We start from the raw sequence: 6,635 nt of genomic DNA on the forward strand, positions 1-6,635 counted from the left end.
TTCTAAACTTTTTCTGTCATTCCTCTTTGGAGGACAAAACCCTTCCGCAATAGCTCTGTATATATATATATATATATATATATATATATATATATATATATATATATATATATATATATATATATATATATATATATATATGTATGTATGTATAGTATACTAGTATAGTATAGTAAAACAGGAATAATCAGGGCTGTGTTATTATATCTAATTTCATTTCATTATTTTTTACGGTAAAACTCATTTTAGTTCAGGGGTCATATTGCTGCACAATTTGATCTGAAGTGGGCCACATCAGAAAAATTAGAGCAGAATAATCTATAAATAACCAAAACTTTACACAAAATTTTCTGAAATATTTTTTACAAAACATTATGATCATCGAGAATTTTTTTAAGATGAACAAATCCTGATATTTGTAATGCTTTTAGGATCAATTAAATGATTTAACTTCCCTCGGTGATTAATAAAATATCTATCTACCTGTCTACCTGTCTACCTGTCTACCTGTCTGTCTATCTATCTATCTATCTATCTATCTATCTATCTATCTATCTATCTATCTATCTATCTATCTATCTATCTATATAATTAAGCTTAAGATAATGAAGATTAATATTTCAGAAACTCTCTTTGTTTTACTTGTCATAATAAAGTAAAATCAGTCTCTCTTCCCTCTTCTATTCTTTTAATCAGAGAACATAAAAGATGAAATCCATATGTTTAACACTGCTGTACACAGGCTTGGATAGTCACAGATTATTATTATTAGCAGAAGATGCGTTAAAGTTTTTAGCTTTGTGAAAAGGATCAGAGAGCAACACTATGGAGCTGTGGTCAGCTGAGGCCTTTCTGAGTTTGTATGTCCTCCCTGTGACTGTGCTCCAGCTTCCTCCCACCGTCCAAAGACATGCTTAGAGTAATTATTGATTCGGAATTGCCACTAGGTGTGAGTGTGCTTGGTTGTTTGTCTCTTTGTGTTACTTGAGACCTGTCCACGGTCTACTGACAGATTTAGTATTGTCTTCCTGCTCAGTGTGTGTGACACTTAGAGGCACTAAACTGACACCAGCGCTTGATAATCTAAGCTGTGTGCTTTTAGTTTGAGCTGCTAGTGCAAAAGAAATACTTTGAAAAGTGACAATAAGAAAGGGTGAGTCTACTGGCGCCACGACAGACCTGGAATCAGCACACTGCCTTACATGTGAAAGTATCGATATTTTCTAATAGTAAAAGAAAGGGATGTTGAAGTTACTGCAGGTATTAATGACTGAAAAAGTTACCAAAGTACAGCTAGAAGTACAGCACTACTTTACTTACTATCATGTTCTATTTATCAGGTTTGTTTGACCTTTTCATGTGAAGCACATTTTCTAAATGAACAGCACTATAGAAATAGGTTTATTGTTCTCATGCATACTTTATATGTTGGTTCCTACTTTTCAAATATGCTGTAACATTTGTCATTATTATTGCTGTTCAAGTATATTCTGGGCTTAGGTCTTTCTGTCAACAGTCAGAAATCAAGTGTCTGTGAAGCAGCTCTGCATTGAGTGCTGTTTAACCTGCAGTGAGATGCTCGGCCTCCTGGGAAACTCGTCCCGGTCCTCTCCTACACCATCCATCATGGCCGCCGAGGGGAGGTGGCGGGCGGTTTGGTCCCAGAGGGAAAGGGTCCGGCACTGCAGGTTTCTGTTTTAAATCCACACAGAGCAGAAGGACGTGAGCTCCTTGCGATAAATAAACGTTTTGTGTGAAATAAATCAGCAGAGAGAGTTTCATCATTCAGTGTCAGAGGAACACACCGGATCCAGACGGTGAACCTGTTCTTATTCTATCAGCTGGAAAAACACCGAAACCAGGTTTAATTTCATGTCATCGATCATTTCAGGGGGAAAACAGTTTGCTTTAACTTAGTCCATATTTATTTTTAATTGTACACATGCATTCGAAAAGAAAGCACATTCCCTTCGGGGACATAAACACATGGAAGAAACTTCTGTTTATTATCATGTATTTGACCGAGAAGATGAATTTGAACTTGTTGCAACGTTAATATTAACATTGAACATTCAAATTCATGTTTCACTTGAGGACTGCAGGAAACCTCAAGATGGAAACCTTGTACTTATCAATAAGAGGGTGATGGTCAGTGACAGTCGGTTAATACGCTGCTCGGTTTATTTACTTGGAGATGAAACACTACCTAAACATGTCAAACATCATATTAGACACTGCAAAACAAATGTTCAGCCAATCAATCCTAATGCTATGGTATTTGTTTAATTCCTGTGTGACTGCAGATCAGCTGTAACATTGAAACCACAAATAGGTGAAGTGAATAACACTGATCATCTCATTAAAATGTAATGTTCTGCTAGGAAACCATAGCTCTAGGCACTAATGAGGAATAAAGTATTCACTGAAGCATTGTTCCAGACCAGGCACAGCCCTCTATGGCAACAGTACTCCTTGATGGCAGCATCTTCTCCTAGCAGGACAATGCGACACACCTCAAAAACTGCACAGGAACAACTCAAGAAACATGGTAAAGAGCCCAAAGAGTTACAAACTCCTCAGATCCTAATTCAATTGAGCATCAAGTCCAGTCCACAGAGGGCTGGGCAATTTAGAGAAAACATTCAAAAGGTTGGAGTCACTTACAAATGTCTTTATTTTTGAATTTGAAAAGCATTTTTTTGATGAAGATAACACTAGATTATTAAAGAAATACTGTCTATACATTGTTAATGTGGTAAATGACTATTCTAGCTGGAAACTAAGCTGATTTTTTTAATGGAATACCTCCATAGGGGTACAGAGGAACATTTCCAGCAACCATCACTCCTGTGTTCTAATGCTACATTGTGTTAGCTAATCATGTTGAAAGGCTAATTGATCATCAGTAAACCCTTGTGCAATTGTGTTGACACATGAATAAAAGTGTGAGTTTTCATGGAAAATATGAAATTGTCTGGGTGACCTCAGATGTTTGTAGTGTATTTAACTGCAGTTTTTCTAACAGATATCTTCATCCGTGATATCAATTCAAGCCTCACTTCAGTATTCACTGTACAATAGATTAAAACGTGAAGGCTCATTACGGCATAAGACAGAACCAAAAGTGTGACTGCCAATCAAGCAGGATGGCATGAAGTTATAAAATCATTCACGTAACAGTTTAAACCCAAGGTCAGACACATGCATAATATACTGCAGCCCTTTCAATTTGCTGATCGCATTGTTTTAAATTGCTATTCCATTTAGAAAGTGATTCATTGTTCAGCCCAGCACATAGGACCCAAAGAATTCCCTGCCAACATCCTGCTGCCAGACACCACAACACACCCCAGAGGTCTTCTGTCCATTAGGTGGTATAGATTTGACTACACAATATTACACTGGTGTTTTTAATGTGGCTCATTAGTGTTTGCTTCATATTCGAGAGGGGGCTGGCCAAATGAAGGTGAATTCCATGTAAGCTGAGAAATTGAAATTTATGAGTTCTCTAAGAAAGAATTGCAACAGCCTCTGCAGTCAGATTTCTAATTCAGAAAGTCAGAAGAACCTCAGCAACCCCAACCACGGAACGCATCACCGGTAATGAAAGATGTAGTAACGTTCTATTAATCAGCACCTCGGCCCTATCTGTGTCTCACTAAATCAGTCATATACATATCTGTGGGCATGTTGCTATGGTGTTTTTAGGTGATGATGATACTGGGAAGTCATTAGTATCAACTGATATTGGTTAGACAAGCTTACCTGAAAACAAAAGTTTTCCTAGATACATCCGTTGTTGTTATTGTTGTACCTGTGTTATCTTGTTTTATTTTTCTTATTTATTTTAATTCTTATTTCTTCTAGACACTTTACACACTTGAGACACTTGTCATACTGAAGACACTTCACTCAAACACTGTTAGAAATTTGTTTTTTGTACTTTGCATTTTGTACTTTGCATTCTTTGTTACTTCTATTTTACTACTAACCTCTGTGTAATTGTGGGTATTCCACTAACCTTTGCTGCTTGTATTGTGCTCCTAATTTCCTCCGGGATAAATAAAGTAGATTTTATCTTATCTTGTCTTGTCTTGTCTTGGTAATGTTTATAGTTTTCTTTAACTTATGTGATTGAATATTTCAAACGATGTCACGGATATCACAGCCAGCCATGACCAATAACCCCTTCCATAAAATTTGCTGATGTTCTAGACATTTATCCATTCTTGGAATCTTGTTACTGTCTACCTATATAAAAGAGGGGCATTGCCACTGTAACGTTGCCCATCGATGGCAGAAGTTTGGCATTTTGCAAATCGCCATCTTGCTCATTTGACACTTAGCATAATAAATGAAAGGTGGATCTGAATGAGAACTCGGGGTCACCAGTCAGCCCTGTCCCGAAACACTACTGTTTTCCAAAATGAACATCATACTGTACTGAAAAAGTCTTGGAATTAGTAACTAAGTCCATAAACTCATTAGGAAAATGGTAACTGAAGTAGCAGAGTAAGTGAAAAGTAGAGTCATTTTCTTGCTTTTTTTTTTTTTTTTTTTGCAATCAGAGGAGTCGCCCCCTGTGGGCTATGCAAGATAATGCAGACGCACTGGATGTATGTATGTCTTTTTGACTCTGCATTTCTGAGTTCCAGCTTGGAACTAATCTTACAGATGCTGATTTAATTAGGTGTTCTATGAAGATGGAAAAGGTCTATCAGTGTACCAACTGTCGTTCCACTCAGTTTGTTAGTTGATGATGCTACAGGAGAGATCTGTTGAAGTGGAACCACTGAGTTGACCACAGCTAAAGAAATTTTTGTTTAAGTTAGTTTTTGACTTATACTGCTGATAATAAACCCAACTGAACCCAAATTCACTGATCAGTGGTACCGTTTTTGTCATGAGCTGAGCCAAGCAGTAGTGCTTCAGTGCACCCTGCTGTCAAGTGATTGACCTGTCAAATGGATTTTTACACTTAATTTCAGTCTGTTGTTACTTTGTTACAGATGTTGGTTTGCTGGAAAGACAGGGCACTTAAATTATTTTGTGATAATTTCATGTCATCTTTAGTTTTCATGTTGATAAAACATTTTTTTAACACTTTACACAGCAAGAAAATCTAGTGATATTTCCTTGCTTTTTAGTATTTTAACCCTGACGCTTGCTACTCGTCTTACGTATAGCTCCAGAATTTTCCAGTTCATCCACATTAATTACAGTAATTTAATTGAAGTTAAATTGCTGTGAACATGCTCCCTCCAGCTGTGAGAGTATTTTCTACAGACAATTCCCTCACCTTCCTCGCTCGGATAGAAGGGGGAAAAAACTCTCTGGATGAAGCCGTGATAGAAGCAGAGTCAGTGTAGCATTACGGTGACACTGAACCAATGACACTGAGCAGACCTGGCTCCCACAATGCATCAGCTGTCCTCAAATATCAATTTTGCACTTGACTTCACACGGCTGGCTCCCCATCGAGGGCTCCTCCCGCTCGCTCCGTCCATTTGTCATTAGTAGATCATCATCGAGGGCCAACTCACACACACACACAGATATACAGTATTAGTGCTGCAGGCAGTCCTATCTACATTGTAGTTTAAGTCTGCTTTTACAGACACAGAAGTCTGCAAACAAGTTTTTACAGTCCTCAAAAATCTACAATAGCCTCAAACAGTTTATGTGTCAGAAATAAAGTGAAAGGGGCATGAACGTTAGTGTCTTTTATTATCCAAATTCAAAAACACAAAAATAAAAATGTGAGGAATAGTTAAAACTGTATTAGACACAGTGAGTTACATCCATGTGAGGTTACAGGTGACATTTTCAGAAAAGCCCCATTCAGGACCAGAGCTGACTATACAGCTGAAAATATGTGCATGTTTTACTGTACACCCAAACTACTAAGCACTTTCCTATACATGTTATATTTTTGATTTTGAAAAGGCAGTAAAAAAAAAAAAGATGTAATCTCCAAACTGGCTATGTAGGAAGTATTGCTCTTTGCAACTTGGTGCTACCTGGCACAGAGGTTTGCATAGTCTCCTTACGTCAGGTTTCTGCAGATACGGCTGCTTCATCCTGCAGTTCAAAGACATGCATAATAGGTTAAATGGTGATTCTCATTTTGCTGTGAGTGTGAGCGTAAATGGTCGTCTGGCTCCACACTCACAGCCTTTGAGGAGTGTATGAGGACTCTGATATGGACTTTTCAACACTATTATGTGGCCTTTCTGTGAGTTTGCATATCTGCAGACGTTTTTGACGGGCTTGCCCATCATTTGAGAGCTTAATTGGTGACATGTATACATGGTTATGCTGCCCAGCAAATTGTATGCTAACCAAATATGAGCAATGGAGGAAAGAAATCCATAAAGATTTCACAGAAGTAAAATGAAATGCACTCAGACGTTTGCATGTCATTGGCAGCACCTAGTTGCTCAGTGTAGTAGTTAGTGAATACACATTTGTAGAGGTGTTTAACGTAGGTTTTACAGATAATCATGGCTTTCTGTAATTTTGGTAGCTTGATATAACATATAAACACTGTAATGTCACAGAAGGGGAGTCCATCACACTGAATGACACACAAGTCCAATGGTGATGCATTGTTTCCAAGCAACGTGTGCTGTCAC

This window comes from Acanthochromis polyacanthus, chromosome 8 (assembly GCF_021347895.1).
Source record: "Acanthochromis polyacanthus isolate Apoly-LR-REF ecotype Palm Island chromosome 8, KAUST_Apoly_ChrSc, whole genome shotgun sequence".
NCBI classification, from domain to species: domain Eukaryota; kingdom Metazoa; phylum Chordata; class Actinopteri; family Pomacentridae; genus Acanthochromis; species Acanthochromis polyacanthus.